Here is a 20661-nt window from a genome sequence, read left to right as displayed (position 1 = left end):
ATATCAGTTGACTCTGCAGTCTGTTGGGCAGTAAAATGACAAACACAAATGAGCAAATGATTGCATTACACAGTGTGAAGTTCCCACAGCTTCATAAACATCAATATCAAGGACTTTTGAAGGCATTCCCTAAAATTTAAGAACACAAGCATCATGGTTAATTAACGTACTGTTACAACATTGAGAAGAGCTAGCAGGCTGTACTGAAGTTCTCTGAAAGTTTTAGTGAAGTTCAGAAACTCGCAGCCTTGTTTTTCCAACCTTTGATTTAAAATCTAACATTTCTCTTGGATCGAAAAATCTCGACAAGACGAGGACTATGTCGATCGATGCTCTCATAGAATTCCTGCTTGAGATTCTTGCCAACAATCCTGTTGAACTCCATGCATACCTGCAAAATACAGAGAATGTTCCAGTATCACATCTCAACAACTTAGCTGAAAGCACCAGTGTGAGGGCAGCAAAAAAAAAAAGCACAGGTGTAGACATGGGTCAGAAGCAAAACGCAAAGCCCCCTAAAAAAACAAGATTTTTCTAGTCAAACCTTTTTTTTGGACAAAAAGTCTATGTACTGCACACAACACAGGAGTTGCTTGTCTATTGCTTTGCTTGTTTGTGGTTGTGTGACCTCTGTGAATCTAAATGGACACTTTAAGCACTGATGGCTTCCACAACAATATATATTATTAAATAGCTTTGTTATTCAATTATGATTTGTAAATTTCAGCATTCTAACATCTGTTACTTCTGTGTAGCAGACCATTGTTATAGAAGACTATTAATATTTTGTGTCAAATTATGGATTTTTGTTGGCAAGTAACCTTTTAATAAGCAGGATAGTGCACAGTGAGCAGGGCATTACTGCATAATACACCCCTTCAGGATAATCTGAAATCTGAGTCCTGCATCAGGATGTTGGGGTTAATTTTGCAATAATGACCTGCTCACAATACAATTTCCCTTACCTAACAGATAGAGGTAGTTGTAGACAGCAACTCTCATATCCTACAAGGTAAAATTACAGTTTGTGCTGACAGTCTGGATGGGTAACAAATATATTTGGGTCCTATAATGGCAGCTTCCTATTGGAAAGACAGACACGTGAAAAAATGTTATCATTATTATGCAAGCTTACAAAACACCACAGCTTTATAACTTCAATCCCACACTTGTTTCTTTGAATTGAGAAAGCTTGAGAAATTGAGAAAGGATGAGAAGCAAAATGTCTTCAGTTACAAATAAAGTCCAGTTGTTTTGTTTTTAACCTTTTTTTGGCTTTATCATTATCTTAATCATGAACTTACTTGATCTTCTGTGAAAAGAGCAGGCCAACGTTCCACCATGTCACATATAGCAGGTTCTGACTCCACCACCTCTTTTCTTCTCAATGCAAACGTCAGGTCCATCTTCTCTTTCACAAGTTGTCCATCTGGTGTTCTCTTCTGCATTTCATCAACCAAGTCTTTGCGGGCGTCCTCAAGGGCTACCTGATTAAATCCCTCCGGAAAGTTGGGTAAGTAGTTGAGCTCGCCTTTCTTGGCCTTCTTGATGTTCTTGTTAGCTGGTTCTCCTTTGGTTGAATGCCCTCCTCGTTTACCAGCATTTACTGCTACGTCAAGGCACCCTGATCTTCTGCGCTTTGTTCTGTAATTAGCCATTTTAAATTTTAGACTATTTTTCCAGCCACTACAGCGACTGGTTGAGCCTCGCTCCTGGAGACAGGGGTGCTTGCTTATGAGTGCTTGTGCAACACTTTCGAACTGAGTATTATTTGGATATGCTGTGTAGCTATACATGCTCTCTGCCAATCTTTCAAGGATCTCGTGTTTCAGCTCTTTTGATACTTTGAGGTGTGTACCATCACGAAGAAACAGCAGATCTGCTTGCCTAAGTCTATATGCTACATCAACAGAAAAATTTGGGATGTCAAAAAATTCTGGCCACTGCTTCTGTCGCTCCTGAGACGATGTAGAGAGGATCTCTGTATCTGCTACACTAGGTGTGTCACTCAAGATTTCATCTGATATTGAGACTGGAACCAACTCAAGTATAAGGATGACCTTGACTGTTGTTTTTTTCTGGAAGATCTTCAATATCTGTCACATTGCATAGCTCATAATTGAACTCAGGATCTTGGTACTGGAGAATGAAGTTGAAATCAAGTCCCAGTGGTTCTTTAAGCTTAGTTACCAAATCCTCCACTGTAGTAGGCCTCGTATTCAGAACCACTTTTCTTATGTCCGTCTCTGTGACAATTACCCTCAAGGTCATCTTTTGGTGTGCTGCCATCTTGAAAATAATAATAAATAAAAAAAAACATTTTTAGCTCATTAGAAATATGCACACAAACACATTCAGTTTGACCTAACGCTCATCTATCAAAATATAAATAAAATAGTATAAAATGTAAAAAAAATCCAAAATTACTACTCAAGCTTACAGTTATACTTCATACGGAGCCATGTTGTTACGACTGACCACACTTGTGGTTTCTCAACACAGAATATAGCGAGTGAGTGTCACTACTAAATTGTCCCTAAATCTGTATGCTGAAAGAGGGAAAACATCATTCAGCTCTTTTAGTTGCACCACACACAAAGAGGGATTTGCGCTACCACAGAGTTCAAACGATCTTAAATGTTCATGGTACCATGCAGTCATAGTATTGCAGACAAATAAGATCTCTGTGTTTATTGCCACAATCTGCTTGATTTGTTTGAATTTTGGGAGGCCTGAGCATGAACCAACAGACAGTATCATGTCAGCACAATATCTAATTCCATCTACAGAGACCGATGATGCAACAAGAACAGTTGTACACTGGGGTACTCTCTTGCAGAAAACTTGTTGGACATTTTCAGTGTAAGATAGGATCAGCGCTGTTGTAACCTTGTTGAGTTCAACTGAGGGCTTGAAAAATGAATTTGTGTCCAAACAGTAAGCCATAATTTTCTGATGCTTTACGGCCAGTGTAAGAGCCACATTTCTGAAGTTGTGAGCATTACGAATGACTCGTTTGAAGAATTTGTGTTTTCCCTCAAAACGCATTGTCCAGACATCTGAGAGTGGACCAAATGCTTTAATCATCTCAGGATAATGCTCAATAAAGTGGTGTTTTGGGCGTAATTTGAAATTGGGGAATGTAGTTTGCAACAGTTCTCTGTGTTCTGACACTTTACATTCAAAGAAATGTATAGACTCTTCAGTGTGCCTTGTTGCTACAGCCAACTCAACAATATCTTTAAGGAGCACCAGAATGGCCCAGGCATTGTCCCCTTCAGGCACTTTATGTCCAATGAGAAGTGGGAGCAACCTGATTAGAGCCCAGTTCTCATGGCCATTTCCACCTATGGTTCCTTTGGTAGAAAAGCCTCGGGCAATAGGCTGAGGCTGGTCAGTTTTGTCATGAAAAGCATATGCAAAAGATTTGATAGCATGGTTCAATGTTTCTAATGTGAAATATTTCTTAGAAATCAGGTCTGAAATGCAGAGTGATAACTCAACAGGAACAACACCTTCAAAAAGGTTGTGCAGGATGTCAGGGGGATAGCCACGAATAACATGAAAGTGCTCCAGACTGTCAGTAAGTACACATCGTCCCTTCACACCATACTGTTTAGCCAAAGTGGGATCCTGCTGTACCTCCTGGACCTGTTGGTTGTGAGTGTCTGCAGTCGGGGGTTCAAAAGTGCCTGAGCTTACTTCCTTGTCTTGAATCTCACTCCTCCTTGCCATGCAGAACCTGCAGAACTTGTCCACTCCAAAGCTCTCAAAGAATCCTGCAAATGAATGAGCTGCCAAGTTATCAGCAGACACATACAACACTGTGCCTTTGACACGTGCTCCCAACCTCTCAACATACAGGCCATCTTGTTCGAAAGAAACCAGATCTTGGATTAGGGGATGAAGAATTTTAGCATAGCCATATTCTTTTACATGTGAGGCTTTACATAAAAGAGCGAGCTGAATGGACTGGAGTGTGGACCTATATTTTGATGGCACATTGGCGAGCACCCAATACACTGCAATCATTTTGTGTTTCCTCTTAGATGTACCTAATGGATTGGACACTTCAAAATCATCTGTGTAAAGTCCAACAGTGATTCTGAATTTCTCACCTTTAAGGAGGTCATTTTCTTTACAGTACAAACCATCTCTGTATGTACTATACTCATGTGGCACATCCTTTTGTACTGGAAGAGCTTTCTCTAAAATTTCTGCCCTGTTCAACATTTTCTGCAACATGACATTTATAGGAACATATACAGCACTGGACTTCTTGTCTCTGTCTATAATGTACTCAACTGGAATTACTACAGCAAAGTTTTTGTTCACATATGCTGCTCTCCTTTTAGAAGTTGATAAGGAACTACCCTTGCCACAAAATTTTGTTATGACATTGCTCTCTAAGGCAGCCCTGACTACATGTTTCACAGTTGAATCATCCACATCTGTGTGTTGTTTCAACAGGTCCCTGACTGAATTGTGCAGCAGTGGTTGGGACAGTTCACTTATGTGTAAAAGTTGTTGTATTACATCTTCTACAGAACTTTCTGGTATGTGGAGAATGGTTTGCATCTTTAAAAAAAGAGCTGCTAGGTTGTGCTCCAATTGTTTCTCCAGATCATTATTCTCTTCATTACTGGACTCTTCACCGTTTTCTAAATCAGCGGTGTAGTTTGGGGGCCCATGTCCCTCTTCTTCCAGTTCATTATTTTCACTACCAGGCACTATTTCTGGTTTGAGCATCCTCCAATTGTCTGTTCTGTGCTGTTTACTTCTGTGTGCATTGAATGTAGAGTACACAGTAGTATGAAAGTTACATCCTTTATATGGACATTGGACTCTGTGATTAACTTTTAAATGTGTACTGCGCAGGTGATAGAAAAAAACTGCTTCTGTACAGGCTGCAGAAAAATCACAGGACTGACAGTGAAAAGTCTGGTGAAGTGTTTCACACACATCTTTCTCTTTCTGGTGAATCTTAGATAAGTGGACCTTAAGTGCACTGATGGACTTAAATGTGCATAAACACTGTTGATGTAAGCAAGAAAAGGTAATATTTCTGGTGAAGCTTCCATGTTTTAACCTGTAATATTTTAACAGGTAACCCCTTTTCTCTGTTATAAACTCACAGTATTTGCACCTCCACTGCATCTTCACACAAACCTGTAAAAAAAGAAAACTTTTAGCACACTTATCCATGACCATATGTCATCAAAGATCAAGGAAATATGGTACTTTGAAATATTCTCGCCCTTTGAAATTTCTGTTCTCAGCCAGAATAATTAGTTTTCTTGTTTAACACTATTTAGAGTTAAAATTAATGCAGAATGAGTTGGGCTTGCCTTTTTATCTGCAGACAATTGACAGAGTTAATAACTTGTTATTGTCACTTTATTTTAATAGTCTGGTGATCGGGGGGAGCTGGCAACAACCATAGCTCTTTACTCCTTCAGGATTTCAACGTGGCTCCAAATTATTTGTTAACTGCTGCACTATTTTCCACACACACAATTGTCACATATTGCTCAACTAATCTCTACTAAAAACCAGCTAATGACCAAGTCCATTACATTTTCAGTCAGACCGTAATCGTATAGAACGTGAACTAGCTAACACAAGCACGTGCTGCAACGTGAAGTTAAGCTAATCTAACTATACAAATTAGCTGACTTGATACAACTGGAGCGCATTAAAGATAAAAATATACCACAGACAGGATTCACTCGGTATGAACTTGTGCAGTAAAGGTTGCTTTCAGCAGCCTACATCTCTCCTAAAGCAACTTTCCGTAATAAACTGTGAACTGAGAAAGTTAGCATGCTACCCCTAAGCTAAATCCTAGCACACTATTCATTGAGCATTCGCGCTCACCACTCCAAAACCCTCAACTTTACCAAAATTACGATAACGGTCGGCTGTTACTGTAATGTTAAGTTACATCTGCACGTGGAGCACAGCTATCTTTTACGTAGAGAAATGTCTACAAATATCTAAAATATTTGTTACTTACCAATCCACTTTGCCTCAAAGTCCGACAGTAGTAGCGACACTGTGGTGGAACTTGCCCGAACATGTGCAGCAGGGCAGAGTTTGAATAGACCCCGCCCCTTCATTTCAAAATCAAAACATTTTTAGTAATCTCTGCTTAACAAGATCATTACACTCTATATTTTAGTAAAAAAGTACAGTCAACTTATTTGATTTAGTAATGAGACAACATTTTTACAAAACATAAAATAATAATTAATGATTACTAAAAAGTGTAAATACAATTGATATCAGGGTTAAGAGTGTACGTTTTTGATTGTCCCCCTCTTACAATGCTGTTATTGCTAGTATCACTCAGCCATCTGTGAATAGTAAACAGCCATCAGTGTCCTAATGATCCATTGTTAGGCCTATGGTCCTTCTTGATCATTTGAGCAGCTGGTTTTGGTTGTCAGCAGCAAAACTGGTTGATCCACTCTGAGAAGGTGCTATTTATAAGACTGAGCTGAATACAGCACCTCAGACTGAGGAAGTCTTTCGGATGAAAGACGAAACGTTTCTACATTTTTTTGTTGTTGTTTTGCTTTGTTTTGTTTTTTTGAATGTCCAGAGGACCAGATTTAACTTTTTTTTAGAAAAGAATATGTTGTTAACGCTTAACACTTTCCAATATTCTCACTTAAGAAATGAACAGCAACAGAGCAGCAAGTGCATGCTGAAAACACTTAACCCTCCAACCCTCTAGTGGGCATCTCCTTCCGCTTTAATGGAGAGCTTACAAAAATTGGTGACCAGCTTCCTCTGTGGCTTTGACCAGAGGGTCTCGCAGTAAAATCACACAACACAGCATTCTTTTCATAGATCAGAGAGCAGGTTTCTCTAAAGCTGACACACGCTTACTTTAACTTTCGACTGTGGGGGAAAAAAAACCAAAAAAAGCTTTCGATGGAACACAACGTTTTGCGCATGCGTTCAAATACGGCAACACTACGGCAAGCCGGTCGTAGTTAGCTTGTAGCTTTGCTACTTAGCTCTCGAAGAAAATACTTTACCACCCCTTACGCACAGTTTTCAACTAATAAAAGTAACAATTTAATCTGACAACTCTGATTTTACATCAGACACAGCATTACTGCAGTTAGCTGGTAGAAGATAGATCTCTATTGTAGGCTAAATGTCTATCGTTTCTACCATGTACCGTATATATCGTGTATTCCTTCTGTTGAACGTCTCCTGGTAAAACTGTCTTACAACTCCTGGTAAAACTGTCACACATCTCCTGGTAAAACTGTCGTATGGCTCCTGGTTGGATTGTCATACGGCTCCTTGTATGACTGTCTTACTGTTGCTGTGCTATACTCTCTTACTTCTGCCATGTGTTGGGGAAAACATAATCCTTCCCCCTCCATCCTGCCTGGGTTTTTGCTCGGAAGGAACACACATTTATGTAAAAGTTAACAACATCTTTATTTTTACAGACTTCAAAATGTATGAACAAGAGAGAATTGTATATATCCAAAAAAGTTCATCGAACTTTTTTGGATTTTTCTACCTGGATTATTGAGCATGTATCAGGATAGAATTGTATGTAATTACCTCACATTAAGGGGCCCCCGTACAATTCTGACCTGTTTCAGATCTCTTTCCACCTTTATGAACTTGGTTCCTCCACCCTGTGACACATCCTGTTTTCAATTTCTATCCAATCAAACACCTTACAGACTCTCTGAAGTCCCTCCCATTTCCCATCCGATCCAATCAGTCCTTGGCACAATTCATTAGCGGTCATCTCTTTCAACTGAGTACCTGAGACATTCCTTATCTTTCCATCAGACAGATTTAAACAGCCATAGATAATCTCACAATGACTGTGAGACTCTGAATATTTCTTTGGTAACTTAATACATTATCAAGTTTTAGATTGCTCCACTAAGAGACTGTGTTTTTCTGACCTATTGAGCTGCTCTTTGACTCATTATTAATTATTTTATAATCCTCACACACGCTCAAATGATGTGAGCTATAATTTAACTTTATAGTTGATCTTAGTTAGAAGAAGAAGATGAATCAAGATGGTGCCAGTGTGTAGGATTTGCCATACATCACTCTGTGCTTTGGTTTTGTTTTTATTAGTTGTACAGTGTGTTATGCAGTGTGTCGACGTATATCTGCAATATGATAGTTGGGCACTTTTGGAGCTACGTAGATTTGCAGAATTGCCTGCAGACCTTCTCCACAGCAGTTGGGACTCTGTCCCTTCGGTCCTGTCCGGTATACCTTCCTTCCTACTTCATGACCCTGACCCATCTCCCCGGAGGAGATGCCGCAGACGTTGGGGAAAGCGCGCTGGAGTTTTGGTGAAAATGAGGCACCGTGTGGATTATTCTGCCAAAGATGCTGGGGCTTGTTCTGGATCTGGACCTGATCCTTGCCTCCCGGACCCGTGGTGCGTCTGGGACCCTGCTGTTGGCCAGCTACCCGCGCGCCCTGACCATGTAAACAACAAGAGTAGTCTACCGGCAGGGCGCACAACCCAACCTGTAGGTGCTGATGTTCAAAATCTGTGGTCGCTGGCGCGCGCTCCCTACACCGCTGCTGGGTCCACTTGAGACTGTATCAGGATGTGTGTGGTCAACACAAGATCCGTTAAAAACAAAACTTTTATCCTCAGGGACTACTTTCAAGAGTACCATTTGGACTTTCTCTGCATCACGAAATCTTGGATGTCTCCGGGTGAGTCTAGCGCCTTGACGGAATTATTACCCCTGTACTGTATGTATTTTAATGCACCGCGGCCATCAGGCTGGTGTGATGGTGGATTATTAACAATATTTAAATCAAGCTTTGACTATAAACAACTGCCCATCCCGGTTTCCTGCTCCAGCTTTGAGCTGAGCGTCTTTGAACTTGGCCATTCACCTTCGACTCTGTGCGCACTTGCTCTACTGACCCCGAGATCCAATGATATCATAAATGAATTTTCTGAGTTCTTGGCTGAAATCACCAAAATATGATCATGATTTAATTATTGGGGACTGTAATATTCATGTTTGTTGTAAGGAGAAGCCCTTGGTTAAAGACTTTTTAGATTTTTTTTTTTCATTCAACCTTTATTTAGACAGGTAAATGCCATTGAGCCCCGAGGACTCATTTACAAGAGAGACCTGATTTCAACAAAGAATGATGACAACAATGGACAACAGCGACAACAATAATAATAACAATGACAACAATAAACAGTTATAAAAAGTCATACTGGAGTTTTTTTATTATTTTTATTTTTATTTTTATTTTTTTTACAAATAGGATGGCTAAAAGAAATAAGGTAACAAAAAAACAGCTAGATTCTAAGGCGAGATTCTAAGGTTAGATTCTAAGGCGAATGTAGAAGACAAAAACAGGAACATGTCTGCATTGGTCCCTGCCAGGAGTCCAACAGATTCTTAAGCCACTTAGAGATTTATTGGACTCATTTAATCTAATTCAGCAGGTAAATGGTCCGACCCAGGAGTGCGGACACACACTGGACCTTGTTTTAACACGTGATGTGACAGTAATTTTGAAATCGGTGATAATGTGTTGTCAGACCACATGTCAGTCCTGTTTGAGTTCACCTCCCCCAGTCTAACTCCTAAGCTGTACGCTCCTGCACACGCAGTGTTTCCCACCACCTCTGATGAGCTAACCTCCCAGTTCAACTCTGTCTGCTTAAAGACTCTGGATCATGTTGCTCCTATAATAAACAGAAAAATGAAACTCGGATCAGAACCTTGGCTGAATGACGCCACCAAGACCGTTGGACAAAAGTGCAGGAGGGATGAGCATAGATGGAAGAAGGACTATCTGCAGGTCTCTTTCCAAATAATAAGAGAGTTGGCGTCGCTATCAGAAAGCAGTAAAAGCTACTAAATCTAAATACTTCTCTGATATAATTATAGCCAACTCTCAAAACCAGTGTGTCCTCTTCTCTACCCTAAACTCACTTCTCTACCTCACTGAACCATCACTAGGGCTGGGTACCTTTCTAAAAAAAAATCTGTATCCATATCGGTACCTTCACTTCAGTGTTGATTCCTGGACGGTTCTTTTTTCGGTGCCAATTTTGTAATTACTATTAATTCTAACAAGAATAAAATTACGTTACACATTACAATACAAATTGTGAGTTTTTATTTTTTAACTTTGGTATTTTTCTATTCCAAGCAGTTTTCTTACATAAAAACAAACAAATAATTTCCAGATCAAAAGACCAGTTACAAACCAGTGACACGTCAGTGTCTAATGCTCACTGCTACACACCGAGGACCTTTTCACTTAGCAGTTTTTCTTCAGAAAAATCAACATGTCTGTTTTCTCTGGACACATACAAGCCTGCTCCTGGGTGATGGTGTCTCCAGCAGTAGAAAATGTTCACTCTGAGACTGTAGATGATGAATGTTGCACACACAGAGACCTGTTTGTCAGTTTTATAGCACTGACATATTGTCCCTCACATTCCACCAGCAGGTCACTGGATTCAATGAGGTAGGGACGATGCAGACATCTGCACCTCTTTGTCTCTGCCTGAATCTTCTCTGTGGTTCTCTGGGGTTTAGGGCTCTGATCATCTCCCTAATTGACATGAGAACAAAACATAAACAATAACATGGTTGTGTTATTATTGCTCAAAAAACATTATCTAGGCTGAGAGATAAAAGTTTAACTGGTCAACAAAATCCTTTACAGCTTAACTTACCTCCACTGTGCAGCTCCACTGTAGGAAAAGCAGCAAACTTTTAACAACAAAGTTTGACTGTCCTATGGCCCCCACCTTGCTTTTCTTTTGTCCTCACATCAGGGTCAGAGGCTCCTGTGAGGAGAACATTAACATAAACAGTGAACATTAGGTGAACTGTTTAAGCAGCTGACTGGATGGATGAGCAGTTTTACAAGCTAAGATTTATGTTACTGTCAATCTTTAGTTAGCATCTGAGTTTAGCTAGCCACGTAGATAAAATAAATTTACACACTAATATCTTAAAGTTAGCGTTACATGGATCATAGTTTATTTCACCGCGATGTACGTGTTAAGCTGCAGTTACGCTAACAAACGTAAACTCACCAGCTGAAGCACATACACAGAACCGTCCTCGGAGTTTTTTGATGAAGAGTCCGGTCGTCAAGATAATGAATCAGGACGTTCAGGCTCTCACAGGCTGACTTTAATGCTGAGAGGGGGAGGCTGCTGAACTCCTCTCCTCGCAGAAAAACACGGAGCAACTTTCTGCTCGCATGTTGTTGAAGCTGTTCGACAACACGCGTTGCATACGTGAACCCGTCTGTGGGCGTCACCAGCACCATAGACATACATTACAGTGTAGTGAACTCGGCCTCCGACCAAAACCTGCCTCTGAGGACCTTCATGGGACAGGAACTGTTATTTCATTGATTTGAATCCAGAAATACAAATGAGCTCATCCAGGGACTGTCTAATTGTATCCTGAAGTAATCAATTGAAAGAACACTCTTCTTTTATATTATCATCACTATTTTACAATATCTTGATAAATCAAAAGTGTGTTTAGTTCATACCATTTCTAAATGTTGAAGTGAACCACTCATTTTAAATCAACTATGAAACAGTATTAATGATTTTTAATCCTCATTTAAATTAGAAATCAAGTTAAATGTCTATTTTACAAAGTAATTATGCATTTTTGATCTTCTGTCTGAATGAGAGAGTAGTGATGTCGGTTGAAAGTAAGAAAGAAGTTATTAGAACGAAGTGTCGTGTTTTTAAACCTAGCAGACAGTAAACAAGAAGCTACTGGCCTCTCTTCCTCCCACTTCGCCATAACATGTCTTCTGTCTGTACGGGACGCTTCTAAAACATTCTTGCTGTTTTCTTGACTTGTAATGACCCTCTGACACCACTAGAACCACCCCCTGTTGGTTGCTTCAACCAATCAGGATGTCCTGAGGTGACCGGAAGTGAGAACTCTTTAAGAGTCCACACTTCCTGGAACTTCTCAGGTCAACTGGGTCTTGAGTCGGGCTTCAGTCTTCTGGAGTCCTGGAACGGAGTCTTCTTCACTCTTTCATGGAGTCCTCCACGTCTGAGTGGAATCTCCGACAAATTCACAGCTTGCTGTGTACCCACCCGGGAGATGAGAGTGTTTGTTGAACGGAGTAGGAGGCGCGACTCCTGATATGGCCAGCCACTCTTACCGGAGACGCTGAAAGGTAGCGTTGAAATGGACCTCTGTACCTGAGTTGACGTATCTTCTGCAAAGGTAACAAGTCTTAACGCGCCAAGTGTACCGGAGAGTTGGGCTGGTGTTGAAAGAAGCGTGCCATTCTGCGGTCCGAACAGACACACTTTCCTTCATCCATCTAAATCCTCCTCTTTAAACTCCTTCATTTCCCATCTTTAAACTTCTATTTTGCCAGTAATTAATCTAGATGCCTTCAGAAATGTCTGTTGTTTTTATTAAGTACCAGATGGCTAGGCCTCAGATTGACGAAGCCTCTTGGATGAGGGGCGAAACGTTTCTTTTTAACAAAAAAAACGGTTCAGATGACATGATTCAACCTTTTTTGTTGTTATATACCTGGATGACTGAGAAAACAAACTTGGTGTAAAACGTGCCAAGTTTTATTAATCAGAACCAGATCAGCTAATCACTTGTACATTTTGATGTTAAATTTTGATTCTGTTCTGTTCTGAGAGAACCCGTTATTTAAATTATATTGTAGGCAAGGGCAGCTAAACCTAGCCCTTAGAACCCTACAACAGTATACATAGATTAGGTATGGCAGCTCTATACAACTCTGGGTGTAATCTGGGTGTAGTCTGTTTGTCATATGTCTGGTATTTTGCCTGCCTGCATTCTGAAACTACGTGACACGTTAACAGCCAATACCGAAACTTGACACTGAAAGAAGAGTGACGTTTCAATACATACACCGATCGGTGCAGTTCGGTCGGTGCCATAAAAGAACCTCTGTTCGATACTCAGCCCTAACCATCACCTCTAGAAACCTCAACTGAGCTGTGTGAGAACTTTCTACATTTCTTTTTAGAAAAAAATGTGACAACCCAGGCTCTCAGTTCCCCTCTAGCTCATGATCTGTCCATCCTATCCCAGTGTGTTGCTGTATTTGACCATTTTGAGCCCATCTCTCTTATCTTCTTTAGAGCAGGTAACGTGCAGCATGAAACCATCTGGTTCCTCCTTTGGTGTGGTCCCCCCTCGACTCCTAAAGGAGGTTTTTCCTACTCTGGGCCCTTCTGTTCTCGCTATTGTGAATAGCAGTTTATCATCAGGTGTGGTGCCAAAAACCTTTAAACATGCTGCTGTTCAACCTCTGCTGAAAAAGCCTAACCTTGACCCCTCAGTCATGTCCAACTTCAGGCCTGTCTCCAGACTCCCATTTGTTTCTAAACTATTGGAAAAATAGTTGAGTCCCAGTTGAAGTGCTTCTTGGAGGAATACGCCATCTTATAGCTGTTCCAATCTGGCTTTAAACCTCTCCACTGCACTGAAACTGCCCTTCTGAAGGTTTTTAACGACATCTTCATATCCACAGACGCTGGTGACTCTGTACTGCTTGTCCTATTGGACCTTACATTTGCTTTTGATACCATCGACCATGAGATCCTCATTGCTAGGTTAGAACAGTGGGTGGGCATCACAGGGTCAGCCCTCAGTTGGTTTAGATCCTACCTCGCTGACAGATCATTTTGTGTCTCCATCAAAGATTTTTTCGGCAGAGCTTATATGGAGAGTACCGCAGGGTTCCACCCTGGGTCCCCTTCTATTCTCTTTATACCTGCTGCCACTAGGTACTATTTTCCAGAAACACAATATATCCTTTCACTTTTATGCCAGTGACTGTCAAATTTACTTCCCCCCTAAGACATAGTGGTTCACGCTCTGTTCAACCCCTGCTTGACTGCCTGGCTGACATCAGGGACTAGATGGCTTTAAATTTCTTAAGTTTCAATGAGAAGAAGTCTGAAGTCATGTTGTTCCCTCCCAACGTCACAATCATGAACCACTGCATTGATCTTTCCTCCCTAGTCCCGTTAGAGAAACAAAGAGTCACTAATCTGGGAGTGATAATGGATCCTTTCATGAAACTTAACAGACATGTAAACATGATTGTTAAATCATGTTTCTTCCAACTGGGGCGGCTGTCTAAACTGAAGCCCATACTGCCCAAAGATAACCTGGAGACAGTAATACACACATTCATAACATCTAGGTTTCATTACTACAATGCGCTTCTGTTTGGTATCAGTCAGACCTGTATTGCTAGACTACAACTGGTCCAGAATGTGGCAGCTCAATTTTTAACCAGTACAGGCAAAATAGAGCACATTACACCAGTTTTGGCCTCCCTGCACTGGCTACCGATTCACCTTCAAATCCCGTTCAAAATACTCCTGTATGTCTTCAAATCACTGAATAGTTCCGGCCCCTCCTATCTCTATGATTTGCTACAGCCATATGTCCCACCACATTCTCTGAGGTCAGCGGACCAGTTGCATCTCACAGTCCCAGGAACTCGTCTTAAGCGCAGGGGTGACGGGGCCTTCTCTGTTGCAGGCCCAAGACTTTGGAACAAGTTACCTCTGCTTGTCAGACAGCCCCCCTCCCTCTCGGTTTTCAAGTCCCGCTTAAAAACTTACTACTATTCCCTAGCTTTCAACACTATATGATCTGTGTGTGAACCTGTATGCTTCACACTGGGTTAGTCATTATGCTTATTATCTGCGACTATTTTGTGACTATATTTTGATTTTTCTCCAGTTTGTATGTTGCTTTGTGTGTTGCCTGTTTTCTGTCCATACAGCACTTTGGTTGGCCTCGTCGCTGTTTAAGTGCTTTATAAATAAAATGGTATGGTAGTTTCACTCAACCCCCTGTGAATAGCAAGTGGCCATCAGTGTGCTAACGATCCATTGTTAGGCTGATGGTCCTCCTTGATCATGTGAACAGCTAGTTTTGAATGTCAACAACAAACTGGTTGATCCACTAGGAGAGGGTGCTATTTATAAGGCTGAGCTAAATACATCTTCTCAGAATGCTTATTTGCTAACAATTGCTTAATGCTAATACTTATTTCATAATGATTGCCCTGATCCATGCTCATAATTGAGCATGTATCAGGATATTATTTCATAATGCTTTATTTATTTATTTAATTTTGAGCGTTTTGGTGTTCCATATTTTCAAGGCTCATTCAATCATTTTTGAAAATTGAAAACAATTTAAATGCTTCTTTCTAGTTTACTGAACATACAAAAGCACTGTGTTAGTATTATTGACTTTGGGATATGAGAAAATTATCTTTTTTTTACCTCTGAAATGATTCCCAACATGTTGAAGGGTTACAAAAGTTTATTAAAAGCTTGTCCTTGTGGCTGTTGGCTAAATGAGGAATAATGCTTGGAGACAGTTGTCCTGCACCTGTTTGCCTGCTGTTTATGTGTATAATGTATGGTTGTCATGGGAGCAGGATTGGCTGTAAGGTGATGGAAACTGCTGCATTCATCAGAGGGTATGGGGTCATCAGTGTTTTTACAGTATATGTCACTCATTCAGACTTAGAACCAGTGTTGTTCCTTTTTCAGTATACACAACAAACACATGAAAGTGTCCTGTTACAGCAGACACTTAGACCAGTTTTAGGTGTGACCAAACAAAGACCTTTAAGGATTGTCAGGACCAAGGACTAGACACAAACAACTGGAGGAAAAACATTGAGAGCTTTTTACTCATTACGCCTTTAAACAGAGTGATGTTAAAAATGCCAAGTCATTGTGTACATTTAAGAAAAAGATCAAAGCTTAATTGTTAAAAAAAAAAAAAATATATATATATATATATATATATATATATATATATATATATGAAGTAGCTTAGTGTGTTTTTGTATTAGAGTTGGAAAAATTGAAAGCATTATTCATTTTGTTCTGTTACTTGAAAATTATTATGATTGTAATAATTGTTTGAAAAAAAGGACAGATATAATAAGATTTTTTCTTCTTTCTGCTGCCTTTCATTTTAAATCTCTTGTATCTTTTTATATTGTTATGGAATTGTTTTGTACTTTTTTTAAATGAATAAACTTTATACCATACCACAAAACAACTGGAAACAAGTTTGTCAGAGTCAGAGGTTCTTTATTGCCATTGATTCTGACAAGTTTGAATGAACAGGGAGCGAGTGCTGAAAAACTTGACTGAAACCTTATTTAGTTCAAACAAACTAAGGGGTCGTTTACACGGCATGTATTTTGAGTGCATTCGCTCCTTTCTCTCTGCGGTTCTGCTGATCATTTACACAACACCAGTGGCCCCCTCTTTGAATCCAGAGGTTTCTGAATCCACCTTCCAGAGTGAAGGTTTTTCGCTGACCCCCTGTTGATAATGTAAACATCTCCCGCTGAGGATTTGTGTTAAACCACATGCACGTGTGGACAGACGCTATATTTCTATCAACATGGCGGCGGAAACGGTGCTTTCTGAACTACGACTGATGGAATATATTTTTAATCTTGTAGTTAATCTACGTCAGATTCCAGGTGCTGTGACCGACATCTGTGTTAGAAGAGACTCAGTCTGATCCAGTTCTAATATCACTGTTTATAGAACGAGGCACGTGCACATGTCACGCTGCACTATAACATACTAAATGTGATAGTAATAAGTTTAATAATAATAAACGGTATCTATCTTAAGTGTGAAAGATATAATGAAGCTCTCTGAGCTAAATGAAGCTATCAGGACATTATGTAATTCAAATTATGTGATTAAAATGATGCTAAACATATAGCGTGAACACTCAAGTTGAAAATGAAGACATCAGGTTTAATTTTTATTTATTTATTTTACACCACCAACAGTATGTCACACAAACACTGATAATTAAACTGAACACACTTTTAAAAACACGTTAACTGTAAACTACATTAATGAACTGGACTCTTGTTTTCATCCTGGATGTCCCACGTTGTTCATCTGGCTTGTTCAGGAAGTCACTCCTTTGATTAATGCAGCTTAAAACATTCAGTGGATTGATTAAAAGAACCGAGGGGAATTATAAATAAATAGTTCATCCAACGTCTCTGTCTTCGACGTCCTCCTGCAGTGCACCTGGGCCGAGCCTCTTTCAGAACCGGTCCGCCTGGTGGAAGGACAGCTTCTTGTTCTTTCAGCAAAAATACAAATAAAAACTCAGTTGGTTGTTTTGTAACCGAAGTAAACACAAGCAAACATTATTAAGAACCTTTGATTTACCTGCTGTAAATCAGCTGCTGATTATCACGGAGTAAAGTCCGACATTGTCGACTCTGTTCTGGTCCACTCAGCGACCGGTGTGGAGCTGTTACATGATGCCGTCCCACTTGGCATCAAATCTGTCAACTCTTATCCAAAATCCAGCTTTAACTTGTTAAGTTGTTGTTAGCTGAGCTTTTAGCCCGAGGAAATGAGCATGCCGAGGCAGCAGCACGCATGCGCACTATGTGAATGTACAAAATTCACAGTGCCATCTAATGACCTGGCATGGTAACTACAGCAGATTTGGGAGGGTGGGGGGGATTCCTCCGGATCCATGTAAACACAAAGTCCGACCGTGTCAACGCAGATCTTTTTCTCTAATTAACATACGAAAAAAACTACGTTTCCCCCCATCGTGTCAGTGTAAAGAGGGCCTAAGTAGGAAACCGCTCTCACACCTTGACAACACTTCAACCTGTTGCAATTCCAGGTAATACACACCTCCACACCCCTCCACCCGCACACACCTACATACACTTCCACCTACAGGCACCTCCACACTAGAGGGTGACATGGGATTTGATTTTCACTCCTGTCCCGTTTCACTCTTCCAGAAAAAAAATCTTGTCCTGTCCCAATCACGAGCCAGAGTAAAAAAAAAAAAAAAATCCTGTCCCTTCTCACTCCTGGTAGCATGACTCCTACCTCCCATGGTTTTTATTTTTTGTTTTTTATTCTTAATGTAGTCTTTAGGAAATGCATTAAATTTGATTTGATCTTCTCCCCTTTCCTTTTTATATTACTTTGTGTTGTGCAGTTTTATTTCAAAAGATATGGCAACAGGAACAGTTCATCTGTGGTGAAACAGAGAGGCATTTATTGTCTTAATCCAAACAAAAACCTTCACTAAAGGTCACAAAACAAATAATACATGGCCTGTAGTCCCTATAAAAAAGGTTTGTAAACTCAATAATCCAGGTAGATAACAACAAAAATAGTTAAACCATGTCATCTGGACCAGTTTCTTAACATGTAAATGTGAAATGTGTTAAATGTGGTTCCTATACTTTTTCTATGGAGGATCAGCTGCTGAGTCCCTGTTTCTAGCTCATTTGGAGGTCATTTACAGTAAAAACAAAAAACAAGACAAGACATATATATATATATTGTTAACCTAACATAAACTGAGATTTATTCAAAGCATGCAACAAAAATACAGAACCAAGGCACCAAAAGTGAAAATGTAATAAATCTACTGCATCATGGTCCTATTGACAGAGTGGTTCTGATGACAGTGAGGTTATCTTAGCAACATGGTGTTGTTAGCAGCTTTAGCAGGTCTTGTTAGCAGGTCCCGTCAGGTACATGAGGATAACAAGAACCGCAACAGCTGCCCTCCCAGACTGCCCTCCAGAACTGGGTCCATCAGACAGAGAACATCCAAGGTTCCCCTGCAGAACCAAGCAGGTCCGTAGAGTTTGATTATACAGGCAGATGGAGGATCATGGAGACAGCCGCCATGACAGGCCTGAGCCCGAGGCTGGAAGGACTGAACCACGATGGCAGCAAGGCACGATGGCAAAGCAGCGACACAGAAAACTCCACAAGTGTGTCGCGATCATACCCATACTGTGGATGTGCAGTGTAGATGTGAAAACAAAAGTTAAAACAAAAGCAACAGGAACATAAAAAGACTGACTTCACTGGGATCCTGTGAAGCTGCTGCTCAGCTGAGCGTGGCTATCTTGACACCTTACCAGCAGAGCATTAGCTAAAATAATCAGAAAAAGTTGCTAAATGTAAACAAAGCAAAACAGTAGCTAATAGATAAACCAACAGAATGGCAACTAAAAGCTAAAATTTGTAAAACAATATGTAAAAGATAAAACCAGCAAAATAGTAGCTATAAACAAAAACTTGCTAACAGTAGCTACCAGTTTAAATTGGCTAACAGTGGCTGACAGCTTAAACTGGATAACGGTAGATAAGACCTTAAACTAGCAAATGTAGTTAAATATTAAAAATGAGGCAATCTTAATTAACAAAGTTAAGTAAGGTCCTCTGGACAGATGCAAAAAGTACAAATTAAAACAATTGTTGGAACATTGGTTTGAGAGAATATAGGAGGCCATCTTCATGGGAAAAAAAACTGTCCATCATTAAACAAGGGCAGAGCCTCTGTATCCAACTGTCCCCCTCTTACAATGCTGTTATTGCTAGTATCAATCAGACCCCTTTGAATAACAAGCAGCCCTCAGGGCACTAACGATCCATTGTTAGGCTGATGGTCCTCCTTAATCATGTGAGCAGCTAGTTCTGAATGTCAACAAGAAACTGGTTGATCCACTATAACTATGTTTACATGGACATAAGTAACATGATCAAACAGCCATTCAGAATAAAAATGTGTCATGTAAACACCCTGTTCGGGTTATTTTTTGTTTATTCAGCGTGATTCGAAATAATATGTGATCAGAACGAAACTGGTGGTTTACACCGATTCATAACCCGAACGGTGCACATGTAAACACTTGATCTGTTTGTTTTTATCTGATTGTGAAAAACTGACCTGACTGCGCATGTGTGACTTTGTCATTTCTGCCTGGCTAATGCTAATAATATTAGCATGTCGGGGAAGTAAAACTGGTCGGTGAGCGACAACATTTCTACTAGAAACTTTGAAAGAGCTCAAAATGATATGTATTACCTGTAGCTCAGTCAGGGAGTGCAGTAACGTCTCCACCATCATTAAAACCTGTCGCGTGTCCATTTTGGGTGCTCAGGTTTGTTTACATTCATCCCGGACGTAGAACTTCTTCTAAGGTGTTTTTTTGAAGCAGAGTTTACCACTCTGCACATGTGAGGACTTCTGTTCAGATCAAAGCTCGCTGCATGTAAACGCTTGTCATGAACAAATTGTGCCCATGTAAACAATACATTTGAATTATTTAATCTGAAAACATTTCAATCCAGTCAAAAAATGTTGCGCATGTAAACATAGCTTGCATCTCCTGCCTCGGCAGAACGCTCACATGTGGAAGATGGGGAGACACCTCTGTGTTGCTTGCTCGGCAGCTTTTAGCCTAGTGCGAGCACTCCGGGCAGTTGTTGACCGGGGTGGTTGATCATAAACGTATATACATGGTTAGGATGCTTGACAGAAGTGGATCGCTACGTCTGTAGCATCTTAGCTTAGCAGTAACTGTGAAGCTGTAAGACGCTGCAGGTGGAAGAGACGCTGTGTGTTCAGGTGCATTAAAGTTGAAATGTCTTTAAAACCCACAGCTGAACAAACTTGGTGAGAAACATGTTTTAAATGTGTGGAATTAAAGGAAATCTAGGTGAAATGTTGCTTTTTTTGTACATTAGTACACACACACACACACACACACACACAC

General features: G+C 40.2%; 1 protein-coding gene and 1 long non-coding RNA gene across 2 annotated transcripts in view; one reads left to right on the top strand and one right to left on the bottom strand.

Annotated features, from left to right (window-relative positions):
* The window catches only part of ache (acetylcholinesterase), a 186972-nt gene that overhangs the window by 46143 nt on the left and 120168 nt on the right, over nt 1-20661 (top strand). The window lies entirely within an intron of this gene.
* On the bottom strand, nt 318-6027 carry LOC119407902. Its single transcript, XR_005186699.1, has 3 exons — nt 6017-6027; nt 5136-5169; nt 318-391 (listed from the first exon to the last, which is right to left on the bottom strand). It is a non-coding gene; the product is annotated as an uncharacterized LOC119407902 (long non-coding RNA).

The sequence above is a fragment of the Nematolebias whitei genome, chromosome 1 (assembly GCF_014905685.2).
Source record: "Nematolebias whitei isolate Nwh7 chromosome 1, NemWhi1, whole genome shotgun sequence".
Classification (NCBI taxonomy): Eukaryota; Metazoa; Chordata; class Actinopteri; order Cyprinodontiformes; family Rivulidae; genus Nematolebias; species Nematolebias whitei.
This window is presented reverse-complemented; position numbering and strand designations above follow the sequence as displayed.